A 15,550-nucleotide genomic window follows, 5' to 3' on the forward strand; every position below is an offset into this window, starting at 1 on the left:
ACACCAGCAGTTTGTTTTACTAAGGAGACTAATGCATGCTATAATTGTTGAAGCACTGCTTAGCTTCCTGTGCCCTCTCATCCTTAACCTCAAGTAAAAGCAGTCTTCTGACCCTCAGAGGTCAGACTTCTAGGTATATATATTTGTATTTAATATTAAACTTTTCCCTCTAACCCTGGCTGGTTTGGCTCAGTGGATTGAGCGTCGGCCTGCGAGCTAAGTGTCGCTGGTTCGATCTTCCAGTCAGGGCACATCAGAGAAGGAAAACTCTGATTCCAAAAAACCTCCGCTGCCTTGCGGCATACCTCTTCAGGGGAAAGGCTAAGGGAGTAAACCCCGACAGAAAATCCGGAGCCGGAGTCCCTAAGGCAGTTTGACGTTGTAGTCAACACCGGCAACTCCTGCGGCGCACCTGAAGCCAAGCTGTATTGACTCTGTCTTTCCCCTTGGATCCTTCAGCTGCGAAGAGAGGGGGGGTCTGCTGCATGGGCAACAGCTGGCCCTCCATATCACCCTGCCCAGGCTTTGTAGCTTCACTGGAGAGGACACTCCAGCGTCATCGCAAGATGTCGACTCAACACGGGAGGAGACAGATACCGGTTATAAGCTCATCCGATTGGCGAAGGAAACTAGCGCCAGGGGTCTCCTCTGACGGTGGGAGAGGTCATCGCACCTCACTGGACAGCTACCGCCCGCCTCAAGCTGGGCAGCCCCCAGCCAATTAGGTGCCGTCTCGCCATGGCTCGCCTGCCCCACTGGGTGCGTGGGGATCAGAGAGGCGTCTCTTGAAAAGTGGGCCACAAAACACTCGCACCAGGCAATTCCAAGCAAAAAACAAGAAAGAAGCCTCCAGCTCTTCGCCTTGCTAGCTGGAACATCAGGACCATGTGTCCTGGACTTACTGCGGACCTTCCGTGGATCAATGATGCCAGGAAAACCACCGTCATCAACAGGGAACTGGCACGACTAAACATCGACATTGCGGCTCTACAGGAGACCCGGTTGGCCGACAACGGAACTATCAGAGAAACCAACTACACCTTCTACTGGCAAGGGAAGTCTCCGGACCAACCAAGACAGCACGGTGTTGGGTTCGCTCTGAAGAACACGCTTGTTAACTCCATAGAGCCACCCACAGGGGGCACAGAGAGATTACTTACCCTCCGATTGTCAACAACTTTTGGCCCAGTCAGCATTCTTAGCGCGTACGCCCCAACACTCTGCGCCACCACCGAAGAGAAAGAACAGTTCTACCATGCACTGGACGAAGCGTTATCCAAGATCTCCAGAAGTAACGCTCTTTATCTCCTTGGAGACTTCAACGCAAGAGTAGGAGCCGACCACATGGCCTGGCCCACCTGCCTCGGAAACTTTGGGAGAGGAAAGATCAATGAGAATGGTCAGCGACTGCTTGAGCTTTCGTGTCACCACGGCCTGTGCATGACAAACACATTCTTCAAGTGCAAAGAGATCCACCAGGTGTCATGGAGGCACCACCGCTCCCGCCACTGGCACCAGCTTGACCTCGTCATCACCAGAAGAACGGATATTGGCAGCACCCTCCTCACCCGCAGCTACCACAGTGCAGACTGCAACACGGACCATGCCCTCGTGGTAAGCAAGGTGCGCATAACGCCGAAGAGGTTGCACCACTGCAAGATGAAGGGTCGCCCACGCATCAACATCAGTTGTGCCAGCAACCCAGTTAAGACCCAGCAATTCATCAACAGGATGGAAGATGCACTCGGTGAGGGAATGGCGGCAGATGACATTATCGAATCCAGTTGGTCACGTCTCCGCGACGCCATATACAACTCCGCCATTATTGCTTACGGGAAGAAAGAGCGGAAGAATGCTGACTGGTACGAGGCTCACTGGGAAGAAATGGAACCCGTGATCAAGGCTAAGAGGAAGGCCCTACTGGCTTACAAGGCCACGCCCACTCCCAGTACACTTCAAGCTCTACGGGCTGCCAGGAACAAAGTCCAGAAGACCGCCTGCCACTGTGCCAACACCTATTGGCTAAACCTGTGCAGAAGCATTCAGGAAGCCGCAGATATAGGCAACGCACGAGGAATGTATGAGGGTATCAAGAAGGCAACAGGCCCAATCCCCTCCAAGATCGCCCCCCTTAAGTCCAAGACAGGTGAGGTCATCACTGACCAGGAACAGCAAATGCGGCGGTGGACTGAGCACTACCTCGAACTGTACGCAACGAGGAACACCATAACAGACGCTGCTCTTAACGCCATCCCAGACCTACCAGTCATGGAGGAGCTAGACACCCCACCTACTGCGGCAGAGCTCGGCAAAGCCATCGACCGCCTCGCTTGTGGGAAAGCACCAGGAAGCGACGGAATCCCTCCAGAAATCCTAAAGAGCGGGAAACCAGTCCTGCTACAGCCGCTCCACCATCTACTCTGTCTCTGCTGGAAGGAGGGTTACATCCCCCAGGATATGAGAGACGCCAACATTATCACCATGTACAAGAACAAAGGAGACCACAGCGACTGCAACAACTACCGGGGCATCTCTCTCCTCAGTGTCATCGGCAAAGTAATCGCCCGGGTCGCTCTTGCCCGCCTGCAGACCCTTGCTTCCCGCGTCTACCCAGAGTCCCAGTGTGGCTTCAGAGCTGGCCGATCAACAGTGGACATGATCTTCTCCCTATGCCAGCTGCAGGAGAAGTGTCACGAGCAGCATAAACCACTCTACCTCGCCTTTATCGACCTCACGAAGGCGTTTGATCTGGTCAGTCGAAGCCGACTCTTCAGCTTGCTACGGAAGATTGGCTGTCCACCACATCTGCTTGCTGTGGTCATGTCCTTTCACGACAACATGCACAGCACGGTGTCCTACAACGGCGCAACCTCTGAGGCCTTCCCAGTCAGCAGCGGAGTAAAGCAGGGCTGCGTCCTTGCGCCTACACTGTTCGGAATCTTCTTCTCCATGCTCCTCCAATACGCCTTTAAGGACTGCAGCGAGGGTGTCTTCATTCACACCAGATCCGATGGCAAGCTCTACAACCTGGCCCGTCTAAAAGCCAAGAACAAAGTCAAAGAGGTGCTCATCCGTGAGATGCTCTTCGCCGACGACGCAGCCTTGACATCACACTCCGAAGAGGGACTCCAGCAGTTAGTCACTTGCCTTTCCCACGCATGCAAGGAGTTCGGACTAGCCATCAGCCTGACGAAGACGAACGTTATGGCTCAAGGCACGGGGACTCCCCCATGCATCACCATCGACGGATACACCCTGGAGGTTGTCAACGATTTCACTTACCTGGGGTCCACCATCTCGAGCTCTCTGTCAGTCGACTTGGAGGTCAACCGGAGAATCGCCAGGGCAGCCACAGTTATGGCCAAACTGAACCGGCGAGCGTGGAACAATTCCAGCCTCACTGAGAAAACCAGACTGCGCATCTACCAAGCCTGCATACTCAGCACTCTCCTCTATGGCAGTGAGACGTGGACCACCTACGCAAGGCACGAAAGGAAACTCAACAGCTTCCACATGAGGTGCCTGCGACGCGTCCTGCATGTCGCCTGGCAGGATAAGGTTCCCAACACCGAGGTGCTGAAGCGAGCCAACATGAGCAGTTTGCATGCAGTTCTTAGTGAGAGACGCCTCAGGTGGCTCGGCCATGTCAAAAGAATGGATGCAGGCCGTATTCCCAAAGACCTCCTCTACGGCGAGCTAGCAGAAGGTCAGAGGATGACAGGGCGCCCAAAACTGCAGTTCAAAGACATCTGCAAAAAGGACATGACACAATGCTCCATCAATCTCAACACATGGGAAGTTCAAGCAGACAACCGCCTATCCTGGAGGCTCGCGGTCAGGCAAGTTACGTCACGCGCAGAGGCTGCGCCCAACGAGGAGGCGGTCCAGAAAAGATCGAGGCGGAAGCAGCGTCAACAGCAGCAACAACAGCCATCTGCCTTCACCTGTAACAAGTGTGGCAGGGATTGTCACTCCCGAGTCGGACTGCACAGCCATTCTCGGCGGTGCAGATAGACTCTCAAGAAGCTACGCCATCGTCTCTCGAGACGGACGGCTGCCGCCGCCGACGATTAAAGCTTTCCCTCTATATAATTTGACATGGTTGAGAGAATTAATGTGACACAATAATCAAGTAGTTGAGGAAATTGGGACAAACACAAAATAGCAACAAATCTGGAAAGTATTACTACACAGCAAGCAACCAACAACTTTTGTAGAGGCAAAAGAGAAAGAGGGAAAGGTGATGGTACTTAAGACTGCCAAAGAAAACAAGATCACAAGTGTTCAAGGGATCACACGATAACAACCTAGCTGTATAGAGAAGCATAGCTCTTTCTAGTATTGGGAGCTGAGAGATTCCTTTCCCAGATCTTCATATAGACTGTTCAGTATGTAGCATCTTCCTCAATTCCCATAGACAAGCTGTGGGGAGCCATCTCTTATACCATCTCTTAATTTGCCTGATGGCATAAACCCTGAAGCTTATGTAAATGCATCGCTTGAGGGATATTCTTGAGGGGTGTGTTTAAGAGTTTCTGTCTGGCGTTTGCCTTTATAATATCTGACTTAATCCAAAGATAAATTGCAGAGCATTTAGATCTACATAGTCCTTTTTAACATTTTAAAAATGCATCTTATCATCCAAGAAATTTAATTTTTATTTCTAGAGGTTGATATTAAATATGAAATTTTATTTTCCAAATATAAAAGTATATAATTAAATGAAATATGGTTTTACAAGTCAGGCTTGCCCCTCATCTCAGCCTGGTAAATCATACTCTCTTTCTCCTTGGATTATCACTGATCCGGAGACATGGAAGAAGTAGATAATTTTCAAGAAATACTCCTGAAATGTTATTTATTTGTGGCCCCATGAATTTTAAGAGAGCAACTAGTCTATCTCCAGATAAAGGCAGTCCAGATTTTTAACACTCAGCCAGACCCTGGAGGCCCCCAGGGTAAGGGCACTCAAGGCTGGCCTAGCCCTCAAGAAAAATGGAAGAGGAGATCTTCTGTGGATGATAGAATCCTCAAAGGGAAGAAGGGCAAAATTCTTGGGAAAAAGAACCCCAGTTAATGGTACCATGGATTTACCCCAAATCTTAGCATTTGGGGTGCTCGTTCCTTCCCTCAGGCTCAGCAAGATCTCAACTGGTATTTTGGTGTAGTAGGCAGGGTGTATGGTTCAGGCATACCCCAGAGCACTAGAAGGCAGGAAACAGGGATCAATTTGCAAACACAAAATGTTGGAGGTGTCCACATCAACAAAAGGTGGGACGGGAGCACGTGTCAGTTCCAAAGCTAAGACTACTAATAACTTTTCGGTGTCAGGCGGTGGAGTTGACATGTTTGACCTAGGTCAAGCAGCACGTATTACTCCACAAATCCGGTTAGATACGATGTCCATTTCTGGGCTGATAATGTGATTTAGTCGGAGAAAAATGCCGCGTAAGGACAGAGAAGCAATGTTAGGGAAGGGGGGGCGGGTCCAACTTGGGGGCGGAGCCTTGAAAATGCTGGCCAGAGAGTAGGAGCGGGGACAGAGGTGGGCTGAGGCTGGAGTCAGGCGTCAGGGGCGGGTCCGAGGGAGATAGTCTAGGCCCGCCGGGATCGGGCCTGCGCACAGGCGTCCCGGGGCGGGGCTGCGCGTGCGTGGTGCCTTGGCTCTGGAGGGCGGAGTCCAGGCGGGCGCCACCGAGGGAGGGGGCGCGGTGGCTTTGGAGTCAGGCTCTCCTTCTGGTCACTGACGCGATGTTGGCTGCTGTGGGTTGGATGGCTAGGCCAGCGGGGATGTGACAGGCGGTCCTTCCCCTTCCCTACGGTTCTGGGGCCCGTAGGTCGCTGGGCGAGTGGTAGCTGGGCCGCGGCCAGGGAGGCAGAGCACATCCGCACGGTAGGAACCGGGGTCGGAGCGGGAGCCGGGGTCGGGCCGGGACGAGGAAAGCGTCGGTGACTGGGTAGGGGGCGCGGTCCGGGTGCTCAGGCCCAGGTGCCTGGGGTGAAGCTTTGGCCCCCTTCGGCCTCCTGCCCTCCGAGGTGACCCTCTCGAGCTCACAGCGAGCCTCCTGTGGCGAGGCAGGTGTGAAGCCGGGAGGCAGACATCCCCCGCCCCCAGCTCCGCGGGCTGTGGCAGGAGCGCCTGGGGCCTCGGCCGCTGGGGTTGCTGCCTTTCCCTCAGGAGAAATCAGGGCGAGGCTGAGATGCTCAGTTATTTCAGAGTCAGGATGCTGTGAGGGTGATAGGGGAAAGTACTGGGGTGCCCCAATGACTTTTTTTGGGGGGTGGTGGTGGTTATTCCTGGTCCACAACAAAGACACACCCTAAACACATCTTGAGATGAAACTTCAGATTCAGGTGCTGCTTCTCTCTCCTGTTTAGACATCTGCTGTGTTTATAGTACATACATATTTTATGTACCTACTGTTTTTGTCGAAGTAAAAGGAAGAATGACTCCTTTGAGGTAGTCGTTGGTGGCTAAGCTTGAGTTTGAATTTCAATAATTGCAAATTCATCTTTGTGGGCTACCCAGCCAATTAGGCTTGCTGTTCCAAGACTAGGCCTTAGCATTGTGGAAATTACTGGTGCAGGTACGGACTCTTTAGTGGCTCCAGATTGGCATATGCATGTTTCACTCCTGTTGGTGAAATAAATTGAGTTTTAGCCTTCTAATAGCCATTTGAAAATACATTCTTATTATTCTTTTTTCCTGAGCATTAAAATATAATGGAACCTATTATGCCATTATAAAATAATCTTTTAGACTAGTTTAAAGAGTTTAGTGGTGACAGCTTTTTAACCAAAGGAATTTAAAATACTCTTCAAGAAGATAGGCACAAAACATGTCTTATCTGAAATCAGTATATGATAAGGATTTAAACATTTCTTAATGTTTTACCTGAAGTCAGTCTTCTCAGATGTTATTATTGTCTGCCTTTCTTAATTTATTATATAGATCTTTAGTATTTTCTTATTTGGTTGTTGTCTTTAGTGTTCTCAACAAAATTGACTTCAAATAATCTTTAGATTTAAAAAAATCATACATTCTTGAATCTTTTAGCTGTAATTTTACTTGAGTGTTGTATTAATATGCCATAGTAAGAAATTGCTGGAAGCTATCCTGAGAGCATGAACTCTCCATTTAAATAAACACAATTTGTTCTCTCTTTCTACATCCAGACCTGCATTTTTTGTTTGTTGCCTTGACTCAACTCCTTTGACTGTATGGTGGAAGATGGGGACTTTGATTCCACATTTAAAAGTCCATCAATGACTCCATAATCTGTATTTTAAAGAAGTCAAAGTCCTTCACAATTCTGGTACTTGTGTATGTTTCTAATTTCATTTCTACCATCTTGCCTATCCTCTTCATGCAAAGATTATGCAGAGGTCTCTGAAAATGACATCTTCCTTGGTGGTTTTACACTGTATTCAGCTGAGAATTCTTCTATACCTCGTAAACAACTTGCTTTTCAAGACCTAATCAAAATGTCACCTCTGAATCTTGCCCAGACATCTTATCCCACTTGTCTTGACTGATCCAATAGTATATTGTTCATTATGCAGTAAGCATTTGTCAGTTGGTAGTTAATGATTTGTCTCCACCAGACTTTTGGGCTTTTTAAGGAAAGGGACCTTTGCACATACTGTTGTTTGGCACAGGTGCTCAAAAACTATTCATTGAATAAATTTTTGAGGAATGCTCTCAATTGTGACTATAACTTTAAGATAGGCAAAATGTGTTAACCTTTTTTTCTCCATACCGGAAAACTTAGAAAAGATGAGTGCACAAACAAGGTACTTTTAAATTTCTAAGAATGAAGTCAAAATTATTGTTCCTAGTTAGGAAGGAAATCCCAGTTATGACAGAAGAAACCAGTACATTTTATAACAAGAATAAAAGGGTATGGCCAGCAAAGATTACTATTTCTTTGATTTTAGGACTTTGAGGCAGAGTAATTTTCCATAGATCATGTAGTTATATAGAAAGAAACAGGCCTAGCTGGGATACAATCCATGCTTTTCACCATCTGTGTATTTTACCTTTGCCCCCAGTTTCCTAATTCAGAGTCTTAATAATTGTTTTACAGTCTGAGTGGGGAATTTTGAATGGGGTTTTTAAATTCTGTTAAATTAATAGACTTGAAAGAATTAAATTATTTGGTTCAGCTTTTAAAATTTTATCCATAAACAACTAACGCTCAAAAGGGCAAGTTGCTTGAGGTTAGAGTCACCTGTATGTATCCCACATGTCCTAACCTCATGCTTGTGTATTTTTCATTACTCCTTGATGCTTTGGTGAGAAAATGAGAAAGTTACCTATTTTCAGAGGGAGAGCAAATCAGCTTGCACTTTCTCCTTCCTTGAATGCTTGTCTCCTGAGTAGCTAAGAAACTTGATAATTCATTTGGGGATGTAGGAGAAATCTAAGCTTCACCATTCCATTTGGTCAGATAGTTTTTAACCTCTCTCCAAATGCCCTATAGCATATGGCTTCTGCTCACCATATGGAGATCCCATATACAGTTATGTTTTGGTGGTAAAATGAGATTTTAATATAGCAAGGTTCCAGCTGGATAATATAATAGCATGGCTAAAATTACATGAATGGCTGCTCTGTTTGTGAGAAGAGCCTATCTGATTACTCTATGTGATAGATTTTTTGGGAGGGGGAAATTGATAATTGTGGTTTTATGCTTCTGAAAAATCAATTTTAAAATGTGTACTTACTGTGTTGGGCCTGATCAATTTCAACAGGCTTTTTATTTTACAAACAGTTTAATGGTAAAAGAAATAAGAAAAAAATCAGACTTTTAATTTTTTCTCATTTATTTCTCACCATATGTATATGATTTCACATGATAAAACATAAATGTAATGTTTGATATTTGCTTTCATAGTTCATGTTTTCTTTTTGCTAAAGTTTTTGTATATTTAAATTATATAATATTATTACAAGTTGTTTCTTATTTTTAATAATTGGACATCTAAGTTGCCTCCTATTTTGCAAGTAATGCAGTTACTATATAGCTGTCCTTCCTTTTGCTTCTTTCCTTTAGGCTAAAGTTTTAGGAGAGGGATTACAAGGTTGGAAAGTATGAAGATTTTTGTCTCTTTTCAAAAATATTGACAGATTGGTTTCTGAAAGGTTGTATTGATTTACATTGCCTCCTGCAATTTAGTTGACAGTTTTACCATACTTTTATAGTCCTTTTATTTTTTAAAAGTTTGTTTTTTAAAAATGAGTATAAGGGTACCTGCTGTCTAACATACTGTCTACAATAGAAATGCAAATGCAGTATTTTCCTAGTTTTATTTTCTCCTTTGTTGGAATTGTTTGTCCTTTGCACATAAATTTACTGGGATCTTCTTAGTAATTTTCATTAGCATTTAACATCATAAATACATCAGTCCCTTGAAATATTTCTGATTTGTTTTGTTTTTGTTATGTTTATTGTTGTAGATTTTGCAGTTTTTAAAATTAATAAAATCAGTGACTTTTAAACAAAATTTTGTGATTTCATCTTTTGATTGTGAGGTCTGAATGCCCACTGTCTGCACACTTATTTTCTTAAGCTTCTAGAATTTGTTTTGTTATATTTATATATCTTTAGCAAATTATATACATGTATACAAAAGATTGAATTTTATTCATGTGGATTTTGTACTGTAGACGATCACATTCTTAAATATGTGAGTTTCCATTGGTAAGGTACTGTTTATTTTTCTCCTGAGTTTGAATAGAAAACAAAACAAAACCTAGTTATTTTTTAGATAAATGGGTACCTGTTTTTTTAAATAAATTATAGTATATTTAGACAAACCAAAATATTCATGAAAGCAATATTTTGGTTTAAAGTTTTTGTTGGTTCAGGATTAACCTGAAGGCAATTTATGATTTAACTCTTACTATGAATCATTCTAAAATACATGAAAGTAGGACCTTGATTATCTGCTTCCTTTGAGGAGTAAGTCATTCTAGATAGATGAGACTTCCCAGGGTAATAGTTAATATTGATTGAGTGCTCAGCACTGTGCTGGTGTTTGGCATGGACTTTCTTATTTCTGATAACAACCCCAAGGGAGGTACGTTCTTTTCGTGTCTCCATTTTGCAAATGGGATAGCTTAGAGAGGAAAGGTGACACACCAAAGGTAACATAGCCAGTAAGCAGTGAAATGGGAACTTTGCCTACTTTTAAAAGGCTCTATTTGAAAAATGTATTATATAATTTTATTTTTTGTGCGAAGGATTTGAACTTTATCTGTTAGGCACTGGAATGATATTAGATGTTTTAAAGCAAGTATGTTATGTTTTTAGCAGATGGCTGATGCAGCGGTGTGGAAATACATAAAATTGTGTTTCTCGTAGAAAGTGGTTGAACTAGGTCAAATGAAAAATGAAGCCTGAACTGCAAGGTGGTTTTGGAGGTCAGGGGATATGATGGAAAGATATGAGACTTAGTAACTGACTTACAAGAGAGTGGGAAGCTGGAATGTTGATTTGGGAAATATTGAATGGGATAATGACAGATGAATATTCGGTCAGAGCCCTTTGTTGTATTTCTTTCATAGCATTGACTGTGATGTATTGTACCCAATCTAGTGACACATCCACCTCCCACACTGGATTATGTGTTTGTCAAGGACAGGACTGAGTAGAAGGCATAAGTTAATACGGGATGGGCTAATACAGGAAGAGGCCAAGAGACTGAACTGCCTGTGGAAAACACCAGATTACCAGAGTCACAGAGTGGATGGAGTACAAGAAGCTGTAGAAAGTGAAGGCTGTCAGGGAGGCGGGGGAGAGCCATAGGAACAGGAATTTAAGCAAAGAAGTAAACACAGAATGCCACTTTAGGCTATGAACAGTTCTGGTTGGTGTGCCCTATATATGCTGGTGGCCAATGGTTGTATAGAGCTGAATTGTCTTTTTCTTGTTACATACTCACCTGCTCCCCACACACCCCATATCTTTCTCTCTTTCCTGGTATATCCTGTTGTCTCCCGCTTCTTTTAGTTTCCGACATCTGCTTGGACACAGGTACTGATGCTGGGGTTTGACTCAGCCTAATGAGAGCACCCAATCAGAACTCTTCTTTCTTTTTAACTGAATTGATCAATCAGTATGTTAGGTGTTATCTCTTAAGTTTTCAGCTACTCTCTGCTGAATTGATTGCTTTTGTATGCCCTCCGTGTTATTTCTCTGACTTTCAAGATTTCTAATTGGCTATTTTGAAATTTGGAGCCATTGGGAAGGCAGAGGATTCTTAAAGCCTGGGTCTGTGAAAGTTGACTTTTTTTACCAGTTTACTTTTGCATGTTGATCAGAGATTAGTTTAAATGTAGTTGGGTCGCCTTTGAGGATTGTTGATTTTAACATGCCACAGGACCATCATTCCAAATAATTAAGGATTTCTGGACCCAAGGATAGGTAGGACGACGACCATGTCCAGCTTGAAGCAGCTAGAGTAGTTTGAGACCTTCGGCCATTGTCCTTTATAAGATTATAAAGGGTCTTACTATCCGAGAGGGAGGGATTGTTATTTTTTATTATTAAAATAATCATTTATTTATTAAATAAAAAGAATATATGAAAGGGTGAAGCGGGAGAGCTTGTATGTACAAACCATGGGCATGGACTTGGGGGGTGATTGCTGGGGAAGGGGGGTTCTGGGTGGAGGGTAGCAAAGGGGAACTATTGTAACAATATAATCAATAAAATATACTTAAAAAAAAGAATTTCTGTTCTCTTTGTACAGGTCTATAGTTATCTAAGGTATAGAGGCTTGCTTTAAATTTCTTTGGTCCATTCCTAACTTAATTCATATGTCTGCTTTTCAAAGACATGTTCCTTAGAAAAGGAATTTCTGCTACTGTTTACTTCAGAGCATCCTTACCCTTCACTCTGCCTTCTCCTTCCCAGTTTTCATCTGCCCAATGTCTGTACCTGGTAAGTACAATGGAAAGAAAGAAAGAAAAGAAAACAGAACAAAACATGGGTAACTACTCCTCTCAACCCTTCCTTTCCATGTGTCGCCACCCTACTCTCCCCAATTACTGCTCCCAGCTGTCTCGCTTGGCATGGCCTCCTGCCCCGTGGCTCATTTCTGTGTGTGAGAATGGAATGCTGACTTTTTCAGGGTTTTGGTCTTTCTGTGATCTCTCTTTTGGTGTCTGGTATTAAAAAGGTCAGGTGACATGTCTTAGTAGATGCTTTCCATTCCCCGGCAATCTTCCTCTCTTTAAAATGCAAAACATAATCTAGGTACTGTTTTTCTTAAACTCATTCTCCCTTTCCCTCTTCCTCTGTTCTCTCCCTTTTTCCCCTCACCTTCTCCCTGTCCCTCCTTCTGTCCCTTTCCCTCTCCCTCCCACATGCCTACCCCCATACCAAGATATCACAGTCTTTGATGCCTGAGCCTGTGGTGAATACAATAGGGACAGGGAAGATAGGCAGACACCAAATGTACTTTGAATTGTTGTCAACTTATTAATGATATTGGATTGCAGCCTGAGCGCTTTGGAGAAATTTGAGAGCTTTCTGTGACCATTATGTCTGGGCAGCCAAGTTAGGGTTGGGAGTTACAATTTTCTCTGAAGATCATAGCTTAGAAAAGCAGGAACTATTCATAACAACTCTTTGAGTGTGTAAAATGGGTCTGGTGATATTTTGGTCTGAGTTGTTAGGCCAGCTTACAGGAAACGTATCTAGGTGGTATTTCTTTACAGGAAGTGTGGAGTTAAGGATGGCCATTTTCTCCCTTTTTCTTATTTTTATTTTTAATTTTTTTTCAAGTTTATTTTCTTCATTTTAGGATAGTCTGGATTTGTCAATCCTTACTTATTATTGGCTTCAGCTAGAATTGAAAACTTTGCCATTGTTGTGGCCACTCTTGCAATCACCTTCTTTCCAGGACATGATATACACTGTAAATGCCCTCAACAAAGACTTTGAGACCAGCTACTAAGTCTGGATTTTCATCATTCATGTCATCAGTCCATTCAAGAAATATCTGCTGAGAGCTTGCTAGTAATAGTGCAGTGAGGAAAACACATTTTCTGCCCTGTGAAACTTACATTCTAATGACAACATATAGAAAATAAACAAGTATATGTGTAATAAGTCTGCTATTATAGGGCTGTGGGAAAAAAGCAGAATAAGGTAAAAATAACATGTAAGGGGGTTGCTGCTGTTTTAGATAAGGTGGTTAGAGAAGGCTGTAGTGATGAATGGTATTATAGCAGATATGTGGAAAAGTGATATTGTGATCTAACCTGAGCAGACTTTAGGGGAGAGAATATTTGTGGAAGATGGAACAAGAGTGCAAATATCTTGTAGCTGAAGCATGCTCGTCCTGTTTGAGGAGTGGCGAGTAGCTCAGGGGAATGATTGGTGGAAGATGAGGTGGTGGTGGGGGAGGTGCATGAAGGGATGGGAGAGGAGTGATGATAGATCATGTATGGCCTTGTTGGCCAATGGGACTTTGACTTTTATCCTGAAGGTGGGAAGCCATCGAAGGGTTTTGACTTGTAAATTGACCTCTCAGCTGCTCTTTAGAGAATCTTAGAGGCAGGGCATAAGGAGATACTTCAGCAGGCTCTACCAATAATCCTGGGTGGGAGATGATGGTGATTTTAGGCAGAGATTGGGAGAAGTGCTCACCTGTATACATTCTGATGGCAGAGTCAACAGATTTTGATGGTGGATTGGATATGGGCAATGGATTTTGGCCTGAACAACTGGAAGAATGGAGCTGCCGTTTACTGAGATGCGGAAGCTGTAGGATAAGCATGTTTTAGGTAGAAATGAGTTCAGTTTTGGACATGTTAAGTTAGCAGTCCAAGTAAAGATATTATCTGGACATATGGGTATACATGAGTCTGTAGTTCAGGGCAGAGGTCTGGGCTGGAGATAATAAATTTTAAGTCATTGGCATAGAGATATGAGATGAGAACTGATTAAAATAATCTAGGGAGTGAGTATGGCTGGAGAGGAAGTCCTAAGACTCTGTTTTGGGATCCTGGAATTTACAGAGAGACAGACAGACAGACAGACAGACAGAGGGGAGAGTTAGAGCAAGAGCTATCAAAGGAGACTAAGATGCATCCTAATGAAAAATGAGGAGAATTAAGAGTGAATGGTACCTCTGAAGCCAAGTGAAACATTTTAGAAGGAGGGAGGGAGTGATCAGCTGTGTCAGATGCTGCCAGGTTCAGGACTAAGATGTGGCCATTAGACTTAACATTACGAAAATCATTGGTAACCTTATCAAGTTGTTTGTGGTGGAGTAGTGGAGATGAAACTTGATTGGTGTAGGTTTACGAGAGAACTCTAGGGGAGGAATTAGAGGCAGCCAGTCCTATCAAGGAGTTCGCTATAAATTGAAGCTGAGAAAAATGGCGGATGTAAAGTCAAGGGATTTTTTAAAAGATGGGTGCTTTTCTAGTATATTTGAATAAATAGAGAGTATTTATAGCTGATGGACTAATCCAAGAAAGAGAGAGAAAAAATATAGGAACCATATTTTTGAAAAATAACTGAAATTAATTTTATCCTAATCTGTGTAGCCAAGGACTATCATTATCATACATATATCCTTATATATCAACCTCTTTCTTTCAAATGAAGACAGTGGCTGTCTGGGAGAGGTGTTAATGAACATTCCCTGCCCCCAATTTGGTGAATTTTTATTAGTTCAAAACGGTAGTTTTTATATGTGGGTAACAATTTTTTTAATGAATTATTAGAAAATTGGTTAACTTTTTTTTCCCTAACCTATTTTTCTCTGGTAACTTTTATCTGTTTATCATTCTTAGCAGTTTTGCACAGTGCTTGACCAGTAAGTAGTAGGTTCTAAATTTTGATTTGGTAATTTTTGTCTATTATGGTAGTTTTACTGTAGGTACCTTTTTAATAAAGAAAATATATTTTTAATTATAGTAAATTGCAATTTTCATTTAATAAGATTTGAGGAACACAGGCACTCATACGCAATAGGAAGACTATAAATGTAAATGTTTTAGATGGCAATCTGGCCATCTAAAAGTAATCAAATATACTTAAACATTGACCCACCCATTTCATTCTAAGAATTTTCTCCAAGAAATTGGTACAATGTATCTACAAGGATGTCCATCTTAGTATTCTTTATTAAAAAAAGTTTTTTTATTAAAAAAGTTTTTTTTAAACTTTTAAATTAAAGTATAAATGAAGCACTTTTAAGAGGAAAATTTGATGGCCACTTTTTTTCTTTTTTTTCTAATGTACCTGACCACACTTGTACTGTAATTGCTTCTGATTATTGAGTTGCTATCTGAGATGAGTTCAGAAAATTAAATTGAAAGCCTGTATTAGCACTTTCTGTGCCTCTTTGTGTGCTTCACTTATGTTTGAATAAGTAGTTGTCAATATTTAGTGCTGGAGCATCATTGCAGTAGCTTTTTTTTTTTTTTTTTAAATCTTCACCCGAAGATATGTTTTTTGATTTGAGAGAGAGAGAAACATTAATTGGTTGCCTCCCACAGGCATTGAATCTGCAACCGAGGTATGTG

The 15,550-nt window shown here is 43.0% G+C and overlaps 1 protein-coding gene across 3 annotated transcripts in view; it reads left to right on the plus strand.

Annotated features, from left to right (window-relative positions):
* Positions 1 to 5,717: 5,717 nt before the first annotated feature.
* The window catches only part of CCSER2 (coiled-coil serine rich protein 2), a 168,409-nt gene continuing 158,576 nt past the window's right edge, over positions 5,718 to 15,550 (plus strand). For all 3 annotated transcript variants that reach the window (XM_090278317.1, XM_090278318.1, XM_090278319.1), the window contains exon 1: positions 5,718 to 5,893. The gene's annotated coding sequence lies outside the window, so the exon portion shown is untranslated. The remainder of the gene's footprint in view (positions 5,894 to 15,550) is intronic.

This window comes from Furipterus horrens, unplaced genomic scaffold (assembly GCF_987537825.1).
Source record: "Furipterus horrens unplaced genomic scaffold, mFurHor1.1.pri manual_scaffold_5, whole genome shotgun sequence".
NCBI classification, from domain to species: Eukaryota; Metazoa; Chordata; class Mammalia; order Chiroptera; family Furipteridae; genus Furipterus; species Furipterus horrens.